General features: G+C 45.0%; 1 protein-coding gene across 2 annotated transcripts in view; it reads left to right on the forward strand.

Moving 5' to 3' along the window:
- Positions 1-20,256, forward strand: part of FANCL (FA complementation group L) — a 111,135-nt gene that overhangs the window by 36,795 nt on the left and 54,084 nt on the right. The window lies entirely within an intron of this gene.

Consider the following 20,256-nt stretch of genomic DNA (forward strand, 5'->3'; position numbering starts at 1 on the left):
ATTCCAAAAATTCCTGTGAAGCACCTGAAGGGTTAATGAACTTCTTGGATGTGGTTTTGAGCACCTTGAGGGGTGCAGTTTTTAGAATGGTGTCACTTTTGCGTATTTACTGTTATAAAAGCCCCTTAAAGTTACTTCAAGTGTGAAGTGGTCCCTAGAAAAAATTTTGTTGTAAAAATGAAAAATCGCTGGTCAACTTTTAACCCTTATAGCTCCCTAACAAAAAAAAATGTTGGTTCCAAAATTGTGCTGATGTAAAGTAGACATGTGGGAAATGTTATTTATTAACTATTTTGTGTGACATATCTCTCTGATTTAAGGGCATAAAAATTCAAAGTTTGAAAATTGTGAAATTTTCGCCAAATTTCCGTTATTTTCACAAATTAAACACAAGTGATATCGAAGAAATGTAACCACTATCATGAAGTACAATATGTCACGAAAAAACTGTCTCCGAATCATTCAGATCCTCATAAAGTGACAGTGGTCAAAATTGTAAAAATTGGCCCGGTCATTAACGTGCAACCCACCTTGGGAGGGGGGGTGGGGGGTGAAGGGGTTAAAGAGGTCAGCTAGGACCGGATTCTTACAGGCAATTCTCAATGGGAGAAAAGACTGCGGCTGCGGATAAATGCCATGTCAGAAACTCATCTATAGACAGCCTATTTTGGGGTGTTTGTCCCTCATCAGTGCAGAAGTAAAGACTTTTACTTATATCCTAGCTACCACTCCTAGGTGATACATGCAAGATAAGTTTTTTAATTCTGCAAGAGAGCTAATTTGCATAATTTTCTCCCATGGAGCATTGCCTTTAAGCCTACACACTCAGCTGGTTCTTTTTAAGTCCAGTTCCACACTTTCGTGAAACTCAGATTGTTCTCACATTGGACCTGTGCTAACTGCTTTGTAGGCATACAGTATATGAAGCCGTAGGTCAGGTCGGGAGGACTGCTGGTTGGGCCGTGTCTTCAGATGTGAGAACCGTCTGTGTTTCATGGAAGTGTTGAACCGACCTAAGGAGAACCCACACTTTCTCAATGTTGCCTCAAGGGTGTTGCATTCAGCCAGGCAAATTCTGTTCTACACTGATGATGGGCAAACACCGAGAAACAGGCTGTCTGTAGAGGAGTTTATGGCTTGGCATTTATCCTTGGTCTTCTAGGAAGGCTCATTAAAGGGTTGGACTGATTTCTGGAGTAGCGACCTCTCAGAGGTGGTACTTGTGAGAGAGCTAATTTGTATAAACTGTATACTCATGTGCAGCAAATCTGCTCTAAAAGCACTAAAGATTCTCTAAAAGATGTTTAACATTTTCAAAATAAATCATGGATAATGTCCAGTAACGTTAGATCTTTTCCCAATTCCATCTCTGACATATTTGCAGATGGTGGTTTGGCGTAGCGCTGTCCAAAATAATGAAGTCTGCTTGTAGCAAGGAGATCGCGCCTCCGAGATGACTGCTATTTGTGGGAAACGTCCACTGAATTCTTTCTTTTGATCTCTCGGGTTCGTATAACCCGCCTGCTACCATTCAATCAAATATTTATATGAAAACATGAGGGTTTCCTTAATTCTAGATATTATTCTTCTCCATCAAAGCAATAGTTGGAAGTCTGTGTACAACATATGGTAGTAATCAGAATATATGTTCATATAGGCTGGATAATAAGAACAGGCGGCGTACATGGAGATGTAAACATGAGGATCACATTGTATTATACTCAGCAAACAATGCCAGATTTTCATCACATACTGCACATTCAACTGAAATGTTGTGATCATTTTGCATGAAGGGGTCTTCATACATCAGATTTGTCATCCTTTAGATATAGGACAGTGGTCTTCCAACGATGCTACCAAAAGCAGAGAAGAGCTTGCATATATCTATTCTCTTTGTGTTAACGTCTCTAGACTTTTTGGAAACAATTGTATTTACCAGCAGGTCCGATGTGATTGAAGGGGATTTACATGATCTAAGTATAGCTGCTCAGTATAAACCTACGGCCCCCACATTGAGCTGCACATGCTTTGCACTTAATGCTGGGTATTGCAGTGCTGTTTTCCAGCGATTTGATAATGACTGCCTATCTTAAAGAGGTTGTCCACTACTCAGACATCACCTTGTCAATTACTATTTTCCGCCATGTAAAATAAAAACGGCCTGTACTCAGTTGCGGTGTTGCCGCTGTTCCAGCGATGACGGTGCCGGGGCTTGCGCGACTTTGTCACGTGAGCCCTGCAGTAAATCAGTAGCAGCTAATGGGCCACTTCACTCTCACCTCCTTCAGACAAAACTGACATCTGGAGGAAGTCAGAACTGCTGTTACTCTCTCACTTCTCATTGAAACGATGCCAGCACCAGATGCGAGGACTGGCTGTTTTTTTATGTTACATGACAGAATATAGTAATTTTGAAGCTGTTGCCTGAGTAGTGGACAACCCCTTTCAGGATTGGTCCTCAATATTGTGATCCTGGAAACCCCCATTCATTTTAGGATTCATTTTCTGAGGCGTCTTAATCCTGTTAAACTCCATAATTTTTACTGCTCATCTGCAATATTTTACCTGATCAGTAAAATGTTGCTTAATTTGAAAAGAAATGCCCAATTTGCTCTATACCAGCTTTTTATTTTTGAAGACTGTTTATTTCAGTAGAGAAAATCCTTGTAAAAGAGAAGTTTGTCTCTTTTTAGTTTAGTTTCCTACAGAAGCAGTTCAGCTGTTTTACAGAAATTCTAGAACTGCTGCCAAAATATAGTACTGCATAGTACAGCATAGTGCGGTATAGTGCAGCATAGTGCAACATACTACATGATATAGCCTAGTACTGCATAGTACTATATGACACAACATAGTCTTTCCCTCGCCTTGAGTGACAACTAAGTGTAACATGAAGGGAAGAGGGGGAGAAAGCCCAAACACTAGGGAAAGGGGGAGTAGACATCCCTAGGTAGATCTAATATCACCCTGCCTACCCTATTGTCCCTATATATGTTCCTCACCTATCGCCGAGCAGGAACCTAAGCCCTGAATGTCCCTAGAGCTTGGTCCTAGATAGGGAGGGGACAGGTTGAGCACTAGCCATCCCCACTACAAACTAAAGACAACAAGCCAGACAAACAAAGGGGATACACTTAGCTTGAGTAGACACCAGAGAGATAATGCCAACTGTCCTCCAAGGGCAGTAGAGAAGAAACTAGTTGACTGACAGTACTCCAAGCCTACACAGAGGTACATAGAACTATCACAGGCGACTCTCTGGATAAACTGAGACTATTTAACTACCCAGCAAGGGTGTGTCAATCAGCTGCTGAAAGTGGAGGTTGCTGCTGGGTCCTAAAGGAAGAAGGATATAGCTATGCTACAGAGATGAGGGAATCAAGAAGGCGTCTGCAATGCCAAGCATAGTGACCTTCTACAGCTGGCTCAAGAGCGACTGTCTGTCACACCTGACACACCCGTGACAAATAATACAGCATAGTATAACATTGTACTACATAATACAATGTAGTACTACTTGATACAGCATAGTACAACATAATATAATATAGTACAACATAGTACTATATGATACAGCAAAGTACTGCATAGTGCTACACATTACAACAAAATACAATATAGTCCTACATAATACAGCATAGTATTGCATAGTACAACATGCTACTACATGATACAACATAGTACAACATTATACAGCATAGTACTACAGAGGACAACATAGTACAGCATAGTACTACTTGATTCAGCATAGTACAACATAGTGATACATGATACAACATAGTACTACATAATACACCATAGACTAGCATAGTCCATCATAGAAATAATAATCTTTTTATTTATATCGCGCCAACATATTCCGCAGCGCTTTACAATTCAAACAATTTACAGACCCAGATATTTTTAGTTTGCTTTAACCACAAGCATTGCTGATCTGCGGTACATGCACTTGGCTGGAAAACCAAGCCAATCGGTGTGGGTATTCCATTAAACAATTTCTGGGAATCCTCTAATCACACAGGGAGCAAAAAGTGTCAATCAGTGGGCGCTTTGTTACTCAAGTGCATGCACTACATGGCAGTTTATTTCCTATCCACTACTTATTTTGCATGTACTGTGCAAGGTGTACTTTATTGCTTTCTACCTGTACTCCATGCAGTGAAGTCTCTACCAACACTACATGTATTATACAGTACTCTGTGTACTTCATGTGAGGTACTGCTCTGCATGTCTACGGCATATGATCGGCCAAAGCATCCTCCGGCTGTCAGTCATCTAATATGTATTGCTAGCCTAAATGTTATATCTATCTAATAATCTGCTCTAATTAGTGGAGAGACTGACTGTAGAGTTTTTCAAGAGTTTACCAGGTAAATGTCTGCCCAATCCATGATCACGGTCCTGTTCTCAGAACGTTATATACCCATATTGAAGAATGATATTCGCAGCCTATTAGACATGGACTTTTGTTTCCTGTGCACTTTAGTTATCGCTCCTTCGGAGTAGCATAACATGCAATAGGTGCTGCCAATGAATGAACTCTACGCCTTTGTGCAAATGTATTTATGTCACCACCCTGCACATACATAGAATGCAGTAAAGAACAGTCTTGTAGTTTGAGATCAAAGGCACCCGTCACGTTGTCACTTCAGAATGCCGCCAACTATGGTGTCTGAAATACCACCTTAATTAGTTTGAGTTTCCTTCTTACCTTGCAGCCCTGCTCTTTGGAGTCTTACTTATGTCTTAAATATCTCGTGATAGTAAGATGATAGCGCTGTCTGAGTCACAGTTCCTCATTTTACTCTTTTATTACATTCTTATCCATCTATGAACTTTCATAAGAAAAGTGCACCTAGACTGAGCAGAAGACTTTCCTCTGAAGGTTTTCAGTCACCAAGGTCTAAAATGGCCAGTAGTTGCTATTTGCTTTATGGTTCAGTGAAATATTATTTTTCTATGTTAACAGCCATATTGTAGCATCGGCGTCTCTGCCCCCTGACAGGCAGAGACGCCGTCCCCTTTACCGCCGCGCTCCTGACCCGGCGTCTTCCGGCTCTCCTGCTGCTGCTGCTGCTGCCAGCGCGCGCAGCTTCCCGGGCACTGTGCTTAGGGTGCATTCAACATTCAAAGGGCCTCCAGCAACATTTCTAAAGGTTACCCCTTCTAAAGACATCGAGGGGCAGATATCTTTCAAAACTATCAGAAATCCCATTGAGCATTACTCTCCAAAGCCAAATATGTGTTACAGATCCGGGTGGTGGAACCTCTGTGCTGCGGTGCAAGGAGGGACCAGAGGGGCGTAACTAGGTATCAACTCGGACTGACCAGGGTCGCACTGCGGCTCAATCGACTCCATGAACCAGGGAAGGACTGAGCAGAGGGACCAGGTGCTACTCCGGACCAGTCCTTGTATGAGAGCAGGTGACTCCCACGGGTCAGAAGGCAGGGACTGACCGGTACAGCAGATGAGCACGGCAGGCAGGCTGACGGGTGATCCGGGTAAATGGACTGGCAGACACCACGAGTAACTGGCAGGAGCCTCAAGGTAGGCTGGTTGGTAGGCACGGCAGGTAATTGGTACGTTCTCCGGGTAGGCAGGCAAGCCTGGCCCATAGACAGACTGGTGGGTTTGGACCGTAGGCAGACCGTCGGGTTGGAGAGTGTACTTGGCTGGCGGAGACAGGTAGCAGGTAAAGGCATCTGATAAGCGGACTGGCCAAGCCCATAGACAGACTGGTGGGCTGGGCTATAAGCAGACTGTCGGGCTGGACTGTTAGTCAGGCTGGTGGAATGGACTGGTAGTCAGGCTGGCGGACTGGACTGGTAGTCAGACTACCAGCGGGACCTGAGGACTGAAGCAGAGTTAGTACTCAGAGCTACAACCTTGCACGGGGACCTCCATTTTGGAGGAGGTGCCTTTTATATGAGAAGTCCTCTGGCCATTGGCCGGGGACTCCTTAGGACAGCGTACGCGGCCCCTTTAAGAGGGAGCGAGCTTGCGCCCTAAGCACAGTTCCCAGGAAGCTGCGCGCGCCGGCAGCAGCAGCAGGAGAGCCGGAAGACGCCGGGCCAGGAGCGCGGCGGTAAGAGGGACGGCGTCTCTGCCTGTCAGGGGGCAGAGACGCAGATGCTACAGTGAGTAACATTATAGCTGTGGCACCACTTGCACTTGCCAGTTCAATGTTTAATGTAATGATGCCTTTCAATCAATCCACTGTACTGCTTATGTCCCTTTTGTACCCTTAACTAGAGCAAGACTGGGCCATTTCCCCTGTTTCATGACCAGGCACGTTTCCAAGATTTTTTTGTACTTGCTATTTTGAGAACTCTAAAAAATGTTAGCGTTCAGATAGTCAAATAATTTTGCCCCTTTTTTGTGATGTGTGGGATCTTATTTTTGTCATTTTTATATTTCTTTTAAAATTAAAAACATAACAAAAAAATTATTCCACACTTTGTGCCTCCCATGAGATTTTTCTTTTACATGTAAAAATGTAAATACATTTTATCTTGCTCATATTCCCTGTAACTGGGTCTGGAATTTCAGTAATAGTTACAGGGTAAATCCTGCTTGAACAGCTGAACTGATCTGAGTTTTCTAGGTCCCAGCAGCATCTCAGATCAAATGATTACTGGGTCCGGTGGAGGAAGTTCAGTGTTGTGTGCACAACAATCAGGAAGGCAGAGATGGAAACAAGTAATCTCTGCCTTCTTTATAGGGAGTTTGGCTGTGTCTAACAGTTGGCTACCTCCTCCTGTGGTTACACAATCTAAAGCAGCTGCTTACTCTGCAATGATGTTCTAAATAACATAATTGTAGAGTAACATGCCGGCTGGACATCTAAAGACTATGGCCCCAAACAGAGGTGTAGCTAGGGGTTCAGCTGGGGAGGAACCATCTGAGTGGGCTCCTAACCGGTAACTCTGATTACAACTGTTGTGGCACACTACTATTACCGCCATATGGTGACATATAGTGGTAGATACCAGTCCTGCAGAACATACAAGTGGTTACAGTACAGTTATATATAGTGACTTACAGATGACATTCTTTCTGATGGAGTCGTTCATTTTTCACGTCTTTTCCATTTGGCCCAGACTAACATAGCAACATCTTACAGCCAGGACTCGTCTGCAGAGATTACAACAAAGACACATTTGACCTCTCACATTTCTACCGTCCCCACATTTCCACCGTCCATTTTTTGTAAAAAAAAAAAAAATTAAAAATAAATCGATAATAAAATAAAAACACCGTATCACCTGTCCGCCGTTTTCCCGATGTCTTACGGCGACCCGATCAGCCGGCAATACACTGACGGGAGCGCGATTGCTTCCGACAGTGTACATCGCTGCGCTGCTGAGTCTGAGTTCACCGGAGTTCATCAGCTGAGACCTCTGGTGCCCTCACTTACGGCATCGGTGTTTCGTGAGAATTTTCCCATGCAGCACTGATGCAGTAAGGGAAGTCACCAGAGCTGATGAACTCCGGTGAACTCAGTCCCAGCAGCGCAGCGCTATACACTGACAGGAATGATTACACTCCTGTCAGTGTATAGTGCTGTCTTCTAAAACAGTCACATCAGTGATTGCTAATGTGGCTGCTGTAGAAGTGACCCAGATCTTCATGGGATACTGGATTACGTCATGACGGCGGACAGGTGAGGGATATGGTTGTTTTTTAGTTTTGGTATCTTACAGGAGACGAGGGCTTTGGGGATTGGGCGTTAGGTGAGTAGACTGCTTTTATTTAAGAATAAAAAAATTAAAACCGTGTGTAATTTTATTTAAAATAAAAAACTTTATTCTGGCCGTGTCTTTATTTAAAAAACATCAAAAACCTTACTGCGGAGTTAGTAATGGGGACGTCTTATAGACGCCCTCCATTGCTAACCTGGGCTTTGTCAGCCGCCATTACAAGGCTGACATGAACCCCACCCTATTACCCCATTCGCTACCGCTACACGGGAGTGGGAAGAGTGGAGGCTAAGCACCAGATTTGGCACATCTTAAGGATTCGCCAGTTCTGGGGCCGCTGAGGGCTGATATTATTAGCCTCAGAGGGGACTAGTATCCATGGCCCCTTGCTTGGCTATGAATATCAGCCTGCAGCTGTCTGCCTAGCCTTTGCTGTTTAGATTTTATAGGGGGACCCTACATCAATCTTTTTCTGGGGTCCCCCTGTAATCTAGCCAGTAAAGGCTAAACAAACAGCTGTGGGCTGTTATTAACAGCCACAGAACCTTTTTGGCTAATGGACCCTTGCCCAGCTACTAATATCAGCTATCAGCTTTCCCTCTACTGGTTATAAAAATGATGCCGGAGCCCACGCCATTTTTTTCATTTTAGTCTATGTGCCCATGATCCGGATGTAGCAACGCTTTGGATGCAGCATATTTTTGTTGCGTCCAAAATGCTGCTTTCTATTAATTACAGGTAAATCCCCATGTGTTCACTGAACCATGCGGATTTACCACATTCAATACATTCTAGTTGTCAAATTTCTGTTGCGGAGACTAGCGACTCCACAAGTGAATTTGACATACTGCGGTCCTAAAAGACTCGCCACATATCAGTGTCCACGGGTGATCCGCAGAATCAGATGCACGCATAGTGGACATGGGATTTCTAGAAATCCCATCCACTATGCTGTAATATCAGGCCACTGCGGGTTTGACGCTGCATAAACACGCAGCTTCAAACTCGCATTTCCTGATCATGGGCACATACCCAAACTCACCCGCAGCATGTCAATTTCTGTAGTAAAGACGCTAGTCTCCACTGCGGATTTTGACCTATTGAAATGTCATTACATGCGGTGCCCCACATAATAATGCCCTGTGCAAATGCCACAGAAAATTGTCCACATTTTGCCCCTTTGACAGGCACAATACTCTGAGTGACCTTATAACACTAATACTTATTGAGTTCCCACTTAACATTTAATAAGTGCACTGAGTCCCCCAATATACAGCTCCTCTATACACAGTATGGTGGTCCCACATGTCCTTTATACACATTATGATGTCCCCACAGCTCCCCAATATATCTTATAATGGGCCTACAGGTCCACTATATACAGTATGATTTTTCCCATTGCTTCCCCAAAACACAGTATAATTACCCCCACAGAAGCCCTCACACTGTATAATGGCCTCCACAGTAGTCCCCACACTAGCCCTCAAACTGTATAATGGTTCACGCATTAGCTCCCACACTGTATAATGGCCCTCTCATTAGCCCTCAAACTGTATAATGGGCCCTGCCTTAACTCCCATTGTATAATGGGTCCTGCATTATCTCTCACACTGTATAATGGGCCCTGCATTAGCCTCTTATACTGTATAATGGGTCCTGCATTAGCTCTCACACTGTATAATGGGCCCTGCATTAGCTCTCACACTGTATAATGGGTCCTGCATTAGCCTCTTATACTGTATAATGGGCCCTGCATTAGCTCTCACACTGTATAATGGGCCCTGCATTAGCCTCTTATACTGTATAATGGGCCCTGCATTAGCTCTCACACTGTATAATGGGCTCTGCATTAGCTCTCACACTGTATAATGGGTCCTGCATTAGCTCTCACACTGTATAATGGGCTCTGCATTAGCTCTCACACTGTATAATGGGCTCTGCATTAGCTCTCACACTGTATAATGGGCCCTGCATTAGCTCTCACACTGTATAATGGGCTCTGCATTAGCTCTCACACTGTATAATGGGCTCTGCATTAGCTCTCACACTGTATAATGGGCCCTGCATTGGCTCTCACACTGTATAATGGGCTCTGCATTAGCTCTCACACTGTATAATGGGCCCTGCATTAGCTCTCACACTGTATATTGGGTCCTGCATTAGCTCTCACACTGTATAATGGGCCCTGCATTAGCCTCTTATACTGTATAATGGGTCCTGCATTAGCTCTCACACTGTATAATGGGTCCTGCATTAGCTCTCACACTGTATAATGGGCCCTGCATTAGCTCTCACACTGTATAATGGGTCCTGCATTAGCTCTCACACTGTATAATGGGTCCTGCATTAGCTCTCACACTGTATAATGGGCTCTGCATTAGCTCTCACACTGTATAATGGGCCCTGCATTAGCTCTCACACTGTATAATGGGCCCTGCATTAGCTCTCACACTGTATAATGGGCCCTGCATTAGCTCTCACACTGTATAATGGGTCCTGCATTAGCTCTCACACTGTATAATGGGCCCTGCATTAGCTCTCACACTGTATAATGGGTCCTGCATTAGCTCTCACACTGTATAATGGGTCCTGCATTAGCTCTCACACTGTATAATGGGCTCTGCATTAGCTCTCACACTGTATAATGGGCTCTGCATTAGCTCTCACACTGTATAATGGGCCCTGCATTAGCTCTCACACTGTATAATGGGCCCTGCATTAGCTCTCACACTGTATAATGGGTCCTGCATTAGCTCTCACACTGTATAATGGGCCCTGCATTAGCTCTCACACTGTATAATGGGCCCTGCATTAGCTCTCACACTGTATAATGGGTCCTGCATTAGCTCTCACACTGTATAATGGGTCCTGCATTAGCTCTCACACTGTATAATGGGTCCTGCATTAGCTCTCACACTGTATAATGGGTCCTGCATTAGCTCTCACACTGTATAATGGGCTCTGCATTAGCTCTCACACTGTATAATGGGTCCTGCATTAGCTCTCACACTGTATAATGGGCCCTGCATTAGCTCTCACACTGTATAATGGGCCCTGCATTAGCTCTCACACTGTATAATGGGCTCTGCATTAGCTCTCACACTGTATAATGGGCTCTGCATTAGCTCTCACACTGTATAATGGGCCCTGCATTAGCTCTCACACTGTATAATGGGCTCTGCATTAGCTCTCACACTGTATAATGGGCCCTGCATTAGCTCTCACACTGTATAATGGGTCCTGCATTAGCTCTCACACTGTATAATGGGCTCTGCATTAGCTCTCACACTGTATAATGGGCTCTGCATTAGCTCTCACACTGTATAATGGGCCCTGCATTAGCTCTCACACTGTATAATGGGCCCTGCATTAGCTCTCACACTGTATAATGGGTCCTGCATTAGCTCTCACACTGTATAATGGGTCCTGCATTAGCTCTCACACTGTATAATGGGCCCTGCATTAACTCTCACACTGTATAATGGGCCCTGCATTAGCTCTCACACTGTATAATGGGTCCTGCATTAGCTCTCACACTGTATAATGGGCCCTGCATTAACTCTCACACTGTATAATGGGTCCTGCATTAGCTCTCACACTGTATAATGGGCCCTGCATTAGCTCTCACACTGTATAATGGGCCCTGCATTAGCTCTCACACTGTATAATGGGTCCTGCATTAGCTCTCACACTGTATAATGGGCCCTGCATTAACTCTCACACTGTATAATGGGTCCTGCATTAGCTCTCACACTGTATAATGGGCCCTGCATTAACTCTCACACTGTATAATGGGCCCTGCATTAGCTCTCACACTGTATAATGGGCCCTGCATTAGCTCTCACACTGTATAATGGGTCCTGCATTAGCTCTCACACTGTATAATGGGTCCTGCATTAGCTCTCACACTGTATAATGGGCCCTGCATTAACTCTCACACTGTATAATGGGCCCTGCATTAGCTCTCACACTGTATAATGGGCTCTGCATTAGCTCTCACACTGTATAATGGGTCCTGCATTAGCTCTCACACTGTATAATGGGCTCTGCATTAGCTCTCACACTGTATAATGGGCTCTGCATTAGCTCTCACACTGTATAATGGGCTCTGCATTAGCTCTCACACTGTATAATGGGCTCTGCATTAGCTCTCACACTGTATAATGGGCTCTGCATTAGCTCTCACACTGTATAATGGGCTCTGCATTAGCTCTCACACTGTATAATGGGTCCTGCATTAGCTCTCACACTGTATAATGGGTCCTGCATTAGCTCTCACACTGTATAATGGGTCCTGCATTAGCTCTCACACTGTATAATGGGCTCTGCATTAGCCTCTTATACTGTATAATGGGCCCTGCATTAGCCTCTTATACTGTATAATGGGTCCTGCATTAGCTCTCACACTGTATAATGGGCCCTGCATTAGCTCTCACACTGTATAATGGGTCCTGCATTAGCTCTCACACTGTATAATGGGCTCTGCATTAGCCTCTTATACTGTATAATGGGCCCTGCATTAGCCTCTTATACTGTATAATGGGTCCTGCATTAGCTCTCACACTGTATAATGGGCCCTGCATTAGCCTCTTATACTGTATAATGGGTCCTGCATTAGCGTCTTATACTGTATAATGGGCCCTGCATTAGCCTCTTATACTGTATAATAGGCCCTGCATTAGCTCTCACACTGTATAATGGGCTCTGCATTAGCTCTCACACTGTATAATGGGCTCTGCATTAGCTCTCACACTGTATAATGGGCTCTGCATTAGCCTCTTACACTGTATAATAGGCCCTGCATTAGCTCTCACACTGTATAATGGGCCCTGCATTAGCTCTCACACTGTGTAATGGGCCCTGCATTAGCCTCTTATACTGTATAATGGGCCCTGCATTAGCTCTCACACTGTATAATGGGCCCTGCATTAGCCTCTTATACTGTATAATGGGCCCTGCATTAGCTCTCACACTGTATAATGGGTCCTGCATTAGCTCTCACACTGTATAATGGGCCCTGCATTAGCTCTCACACTGTATAATGGGCTCTGCATTAGCTCTCACACTGTATAATGGGTCCTGCATTAGCTCTCACACTGTATAATGGGCCTGCATTAGCCTCTTATACTGTATAATGGGCCCTGCATTAGCTCTCACACTGTATAATGGGTCCTGCATTAGCTCTCACACTGTATAATGGGCCCTGCATTAGCTCTCACACTGTATAATGGGCTCTGCATTAGCTCTCACACTGTATAATGGGTCCTGCATTAGCTCTCACACTGTATAATGGGCCTGCATTAGCTCTCACACTGTATAATGGGCTCTGCATTAGCTCTCACACTGTATAATGGGCTCTGCATTAGCTCTCACACTGTATAATGGGCCCTGCATTAGCTCTCACACTGTATAATGGGCCCTGCATTAGCTCTCACACTGTATAATGGGTCCTGCATTAGCTCTCACACTGTATAATGGGCCCTGCATTAGCTCTCACACTGTATAATGGGTCCTGCATTAGCTCTCACACTGTATAATAGGCCCTGCATTAGCTCTCACACTGTATAATGGGCTCTGCATTAGCTCTCACACTGTATAATGGGCTCTGCATTAGCTCTCACACTGTATAATGGGCCCTGCATTAGCTCTCACACTGTATAATGGGCCCTGCATTAGCTCTCACACTGTATAATGGGTCCTGCATTAGCTCTCACACTGTATAATGGGCCCTGCATTAGCTCTCACACTGTATAATGGGCTCTGCATTAGCTCTCACACTGTATAATGGGCCCTGCATTAGCTCTCACACTGTATAATGGGCCCTGCATTAGCTCTCACACTGTATAATGGGCTCTGCATTAGCTCTCACACTGTATAATGGGCCCTGCATTAGCTCTCACACTGTATAATGGGCCCTGCATTAGCTCTCACACTATATAATGGGTCCTGCATTAGCTCTCACACTGTATAATGGGCCCTGCATTAGCTCTCACACTGTATAATGGGCCCTGCATTAGCTCTCACACTGTATAATGGGCCCTGCATTAGCTCTCACACTGTATAATGGGCCCTGCATTAGCTCTCACACTGTATAATGGGCCCTGCATTAGCCTCTTATACTGTATAATGGGTCCTGCATTAGCTCTCACACTGTATAATGGGCCCTGCATTAGCTCTCACACTGTATAATGGGCCCTGCATTAGCTCTCACACTATATAATGGGTCCTGCATTAGCTCTCACACTGTATAATGGGCCCTGCATTAGCTCTCACACAGTATAATGGGCCCTGCATTAGCTCTCACACTGTATAATGGGCCCTGCATTAGCTCTCACACTGTATAATGGGCCCTGCATTAGCTCTCACACTGTATAATGGGCCCTGCATTAGCTCTCACACTATATAATGGGTCCTGCATTAGCTCTCACACTGTATAATGGGCCTGCATTAGCTCTCACACTGTATAATGGGCCCTGCATTAGCTCTCACACTGTATAATGGGCTCTGCATTAGCTCTCACACTGTATAATGGGCCCTGCATTAGCTCTCACACTGTATAATGGGCCCTGCCTTAGCTCTCACACTGTATAATGGGCCCTGCATTAGCCTCTTATACTGTATAATGGGTCCTGCATTAGCTCTCACACTGTATAATGGGCCCTGCATTAGCTCTCACACGGTATAATGGGCCCTGCATTAGCTCTCACACTATATAATGGGTCCTGCATTAGCTCTCACACTGTATAATGGGTCCTGCATTAGCTCTCACACTGTATAATGGGCCCTGCATTAGCTCTCACACTGTATAATGGGTCCTGCATTAGCTCTCACACTGTATAATGGGCCCTGCATTAGCTCTCACACTGTATAATGGGTCCTGCATTAGCTCTCACACTGTATAATGGGTCCTGCATTAGCTCTCACACTGTATAATGGGCTCTGCATTAGCTCTCACACTGTATAATGGGCCCTGCATTAGCTCTCACACTGTATAATGGGCCCTGCATTAGCTCTCACACTGTATAATGGGCCCTGCATTAGCTCTCACACTGTATAATGGGTCCTGCATTAGCTCTCACACTGTATAATGGGCCCTGCATTAGCTCTCACACTGTATAATGGGTCCTGCATTAGCTCTCACACTGTATAATGGGTCCTGCATTAGCTCTCACACTGTATAATGGGCTCTGCATTAGCTCTCACACTGTATAATGGGCTCTGCATTAGCTCTCACACTGTATAATGGGCCCTGCATTAGCTCTCACACTGTATAATGGGCCCTGCATTAGCTCTCACACTGTATAATGGGTCCTGCATTAGCTCTCACACTGTATAATGGGTCCTGCATTAGCTCTCACACTGTATAATGGGCCCTGCATTAGCTCTCACACTGTATAATGGGCCCTGCATTAGCTCTCACACTGTATAATGGGTCCTGCATTAGCTCTCACACTGTATAATGGGTCCTGCATTAGCTCTCACACTGTATAATGGGTCCTGCATTAGCTCTCACACTGTATAATGGGTCCTGCATTAGCTCTCACACTGTATAATGGGCTCTGCATTAGCTCTCACACTGTATAATGGGCCCTGCATTAGCTCTCACACTGTATAATGGGTCCTGCATTAGCTCTCACACTGTATAATGGGCCCTGCATTAGCTCTCACACTGTATAATGGGCCCTGCATTAGCTCTCACACTGTATAATGGGCTCTGCATTAGCTCTCACACTGTATAATGGGCTCTGCATTAGCTCTCACACTGTATAATGGGCCCTGCATTAGCTCTCACACTGTATAATGGGCTCTGCATTAGCTCTCACACTGTATAATGGGCCCTGCATTAGCTCTCACACTGTATAATGGGTCCTGCATTAGCTCTCACACTGTATAATGGGTCCTGCATTAGCTCTCACACTGTATAATGGGCCCTGCATTAGCTCTCACACTGTATAATGGGCCCTGCATTAGCTCTCACACTGTATAATGGGTCCTGCATTAGCTCTCACACTGTATAATGGGCCCTGCATTAACTCTCACACTGTATAATGGGCCCTGCATTAGCTCTCACACTGTATAATGGACTCTGCATTAGCTCTCACACTGTATAATGGGCTCTGCATTAGCTCTCACACTGTATAATGGGCTCTGCATTAGCTCTCACACTGTATAATGGGCTCTGCATTAGCTCTCACACTGTATAATGGGCTCTGCATTAGCTCTCACACTGTATAATGGGCTCTGCATTAGCTCTCACACTGTATAATGGGTCCTGCATTAGCTCTCACACTGTATAATGGGTCCTGCATTAGCTCTCACACTGTATAATGGGTCCTGCATTAGCTCTCACACTGTATAATGGGCTCTGCATTAGCCTCTTATACTGTATAATGGGCCCTGCATTAGCCTCTTATACTGTATAATGGGTCCTGCATTAGCTCTCACACTGTATAATGGGCCCTGCATTAGCTCTCACACTGTATAATGGGTCCTGAATTAGCTCTCACACTGTATAATGGGCCCTGCATTAGCCTCTTATACTGTATAATGGGTCCTGCATTAGCGTCTTATACTGTATAATGGGCCCTGCATTAGCCTCTTATACTGTATAATAGGCCCTGCATTAGCTCTCACACTGTATAATGGGCTCTGCATTAGCTCTCACACTGTATAATGGGCTCTGCATTAGCTCTCACACTGTATAATGGGCTCTGCATTAGCCTCTTACACTGTATAATAGGCCCTGCATTAGCTCTCACACTGTATAATGGGCCCTGCATTAGCTCTCACACTGTGTAATGGGCCCTGCATTAGCCTCTTATACTGTATAATGGGCCCTGCATTAGCTCTCACACTGTATAATGGGCCCTGCATTAGCCTCTTATACTGTATAATGGGCCCTGCATTAGCTCTCACACTGTATAATGGGTCCTGCATTAGCTCTCACACTGTATAATGGGCCCTGCATTAGCTCTCACACTGTATAATGGGCTCTGCATTAGCTCTCACACTGTATAATGGGTCCTGCATTAGCTCTCACACTGTATAATGGGCCCTGCATTAGCTCTCACACTGTATAATGGGCCTGCATTAGCTCTCACACTGTATAATGGGCTCTGCATTAGCTCTCACACTGTATAATGGGCTCTGCATTAGCTCTCACACTGTATAATGGGCCCTGCATTAGCTCTCACACTGTATAATGGGCCCTGCATTAGCTCTCACACTGTATAATGGGTCCTGCATTAGCTCTCACACTGTATAATGGGCCCTGCATTAGCTCTCACACTGTATAATGGGTCCTGCATTAGCTCTCACACTGTATAATAGGCCCTGCATTAGCTCTCACACTGTATAATGGGCCTGCATTAGCTCTCACACTGTATAATGGGCTCTGCATTAGCTCTCACACTGTATAATGGGCCCTGCATTAGCTCTCACACTGTATAATGGGCCCTGCATTAGCTCTCACACTGTATAATGGGCTCTGCATTAGCTCTCACACTGTATAATGGGCTCTGCATTAGCTCTCACACTGTATAATGGGCCCTGCATTAGCTCTCACACTGTATAATGGGTCCTGCATTAGCTCTCACACTGTATAATGGGCCCTGCATTAGCTCTCACACTGTATAATGGGCCCTGCATTAGCTCTCACACTGTATAATGGGCCCTGCATTAGCTCTCACACTGTATAATGGGTCCTGCATTAGCTCTCACACTGTATAATGGGCCCTGCATTAGCTCTCACACTGTATAATGGGCTCTGCATTAGCTCTCACACTGTATAATGGGCTCTGCATTAGCTCTCACACTGTATAATGGGTCCTGCATTAGCTCTCACACTGTATAATAGGCCCTGCATTAGCTCTCACACTGTATAATGGGCCTGCATTAGCTCTCACACTGTATAATGGGTCCTGCATTAGCTCTCACACTGTATAATGGACTCTGCATTAGCTCTCACACTGTATAATGGGCCCTGCATTAGCTCTCACACTGTATAATGGGTCCTGCATTAGCTCTCACACTGTATAATGGGCTCTGCATTAGCTCTCACACTGTATAATGGGCTCTGCATTAGCTCTCACACTGTATAATGGGCCCTGCATTAGCTCTCACACTGTATAATGGGCTCTGCATTAGCTCTCACACTGTATAATGGGTCCTGCATTAGCTCTCACACTGTATAATGGGCCCTGCATTAGCTCTCACACTGTATAATGGGCCCTGCATTAGCTCTCACACTGTATAATGGGTCCTGCATTAGCTCTCACACTGTATAATGGGTCCTGCATTAGCTCTCACACTGTATAATGGGCTCTGCATTAGCTCTCACACTGTATAATGGGCCCTGCATTAGCTCTCACACTGTATAATGGGCCCTGCATTAGCTCTCACACTGTATAATGGGTCCTGCATTAGCTCTCACACTGTATAATGGGCCCTGCATTAGCTCTCACACTGTATAATGGGCCTGCATTAGCTCTCACACTGTATAATGGGCTCTGCATTAGCTCTCACACTGTATATTGGGTCCTGCATTAGCTCTCACACTGTATAATGGGCTCTGCATTAGCTCTTACACTGTATAATGGGCCCTGCATTAGCTCTCACACTGTATAATGGGCTCTGCATTAGCTCTCACACTGTATAATGGGCTCTGCATTAGCTCTCACACTGTATAATGGGCTCTGCATTAGCTCTCACACTGTATAATGGGCCCTGCATTAGCTCTCACACTGTATAATGGGCCCTGCATTAGCTCTCACACTGTATAATGGGCTCTGCATTAGCTCTCACACTGTATAATGGGCTCTGCATTAGCTCTCACACTGTATAATGGGCTCTGCATTAGCTCTCACACTGTATAATGGGCTCTGCATTAGCTCTCACACTGTATAATGGGCTCTGCATTAGCTCTCACACTGTATAATGGGCCCTGCATTAGCTCTCACACTGTATAATGGGCCCTGCATTAGCTCTCACACTGTATAATGGGTCCTGCATTAGCTCTCACACTGTATAATGGGCTCTGCATTAGCTCTCACACTGTATAATGGGTCCTGCATTAGCTCTCACACTGTATAATGGGCTCTGCATTAGCTCTCACACTGTATAATGGGCTCTGCATTAGCTCTCACACTGTATAATGGGCTCTGCATTAGCTCTCACACTGTATAATGGGCTCTGCATTAGCTCTTACTCTGTATAATGGGCCCTGCATTAGCTCTCACACTGTATAATGGGCCCTGCATTAGCTCTTACTCTGTATAATGGGCCCTGCATTAGCTCTTACTCTGTATAATGGGCCCTGCATTAGCTCTTACTCTGTATAATGGGTCCTGCATTAGCTCTCACACTGTATAATGGGCCCTGCATTAGCTCTTACTCTGTATAATGGGCCCTGCATTAGCTCTCACACTGTATAATGGGCTCTGCATTAGCTCTCACACTGTATAATGGGCCTGCATTAGCTCTCACACTGTATAATGGGCCCTGCATTAGCTCTCACACTGTATAATGGGCCCTGCATTAGCTCTCACACTGTATAATGGGCTCTGCATTAGCTCTCACACTGTATAATGGGCTCTGCATTAGCTCTCACACTGTATAATGGGCTCTGCATTAGCTCTCACACTGTATAATGGGCCTGCATTAGCTCTCACACTGTATAATGGGCCCTGCATTAGCTCTCACACTGTATAATGGGCTCTGCATTAGCTCTCACACTGTATAATGGGCTCTGCATTAGCTCTCACACTGTATAATGGGCTCTGCATTAGCTCTCACACTGTATAATGGGCCTGCATTAGCTCTCACACTGTATAATGGGCCCTGCATTAGCTCTCACACTGTATAATGGGCTCTGCATTAGCTCTCACACTGTATAATGGGTCCTGCATTAGCTCTCACACTGTATAATGGGCTCTGCATTAGCTCTCACACTGTATAATGGGCCCTGCATTAGCTCTCACACTGTATAATGGGCTCTGCATTAGCTCTCACACTGTATAATGGGCTCTGCATTAGCTCTCACACTGTATAATGGGCTCTGCATTAGCTCTCACACTGTATAATGGGCCCTGCATTAGCTCTCACACTGTATAATGGGCCCTGCATTAGCCTCTTATACTGTATAATGGGTCCTGCATTAGCTCTCACACTGTATAATGGGCTCTGCATTAGCTCTCACACTGTATAATGGGCTCTGCATTAGCTCTCACACTGTATAATGGGCCCTGCATTAGCTCTCACACTGTATAATGGGCCCTGCATTAGCTCTCACACTGTATAATGGGTCCTGCATTAGCTCTCACACTGTATAATGGGCCCTGCATTAGCTCTCACACTGTATAATGGGCCCTGCATTAGCTCTCACACTGTATAATGGGCCCTGCATTAGCTCTCACACTGTATAATGGGCCCTGCATTAGCTCTCACACTGTATAATGGGCCCTGCATTAGCTCCCACACTGTATAATGGACTCTGCATTAGCTCTCACACTGTATAATGGACTCTGCATTAGCTCTCACACTGTATAATGGGCTCTG

This window comes from Phyllobates terribilis, unplaced genomic scaffold, assembly GCF_046119375.1.
Source record: "Phyllobates terribilis strain yellow unplaced genomic scaffold, ASM4611937v1 Scaffold_3__8_contigs__length_932513732, whole genome shotgun sequence".
In the NCBI taxonomy this organism is placed as follows: domain Eukaryota; kingdom Metazoa; phylum Chordata; class Amphibia; order Anura; family Dendrobatidae; genus Phyllobates; species Phyllobates terribilis.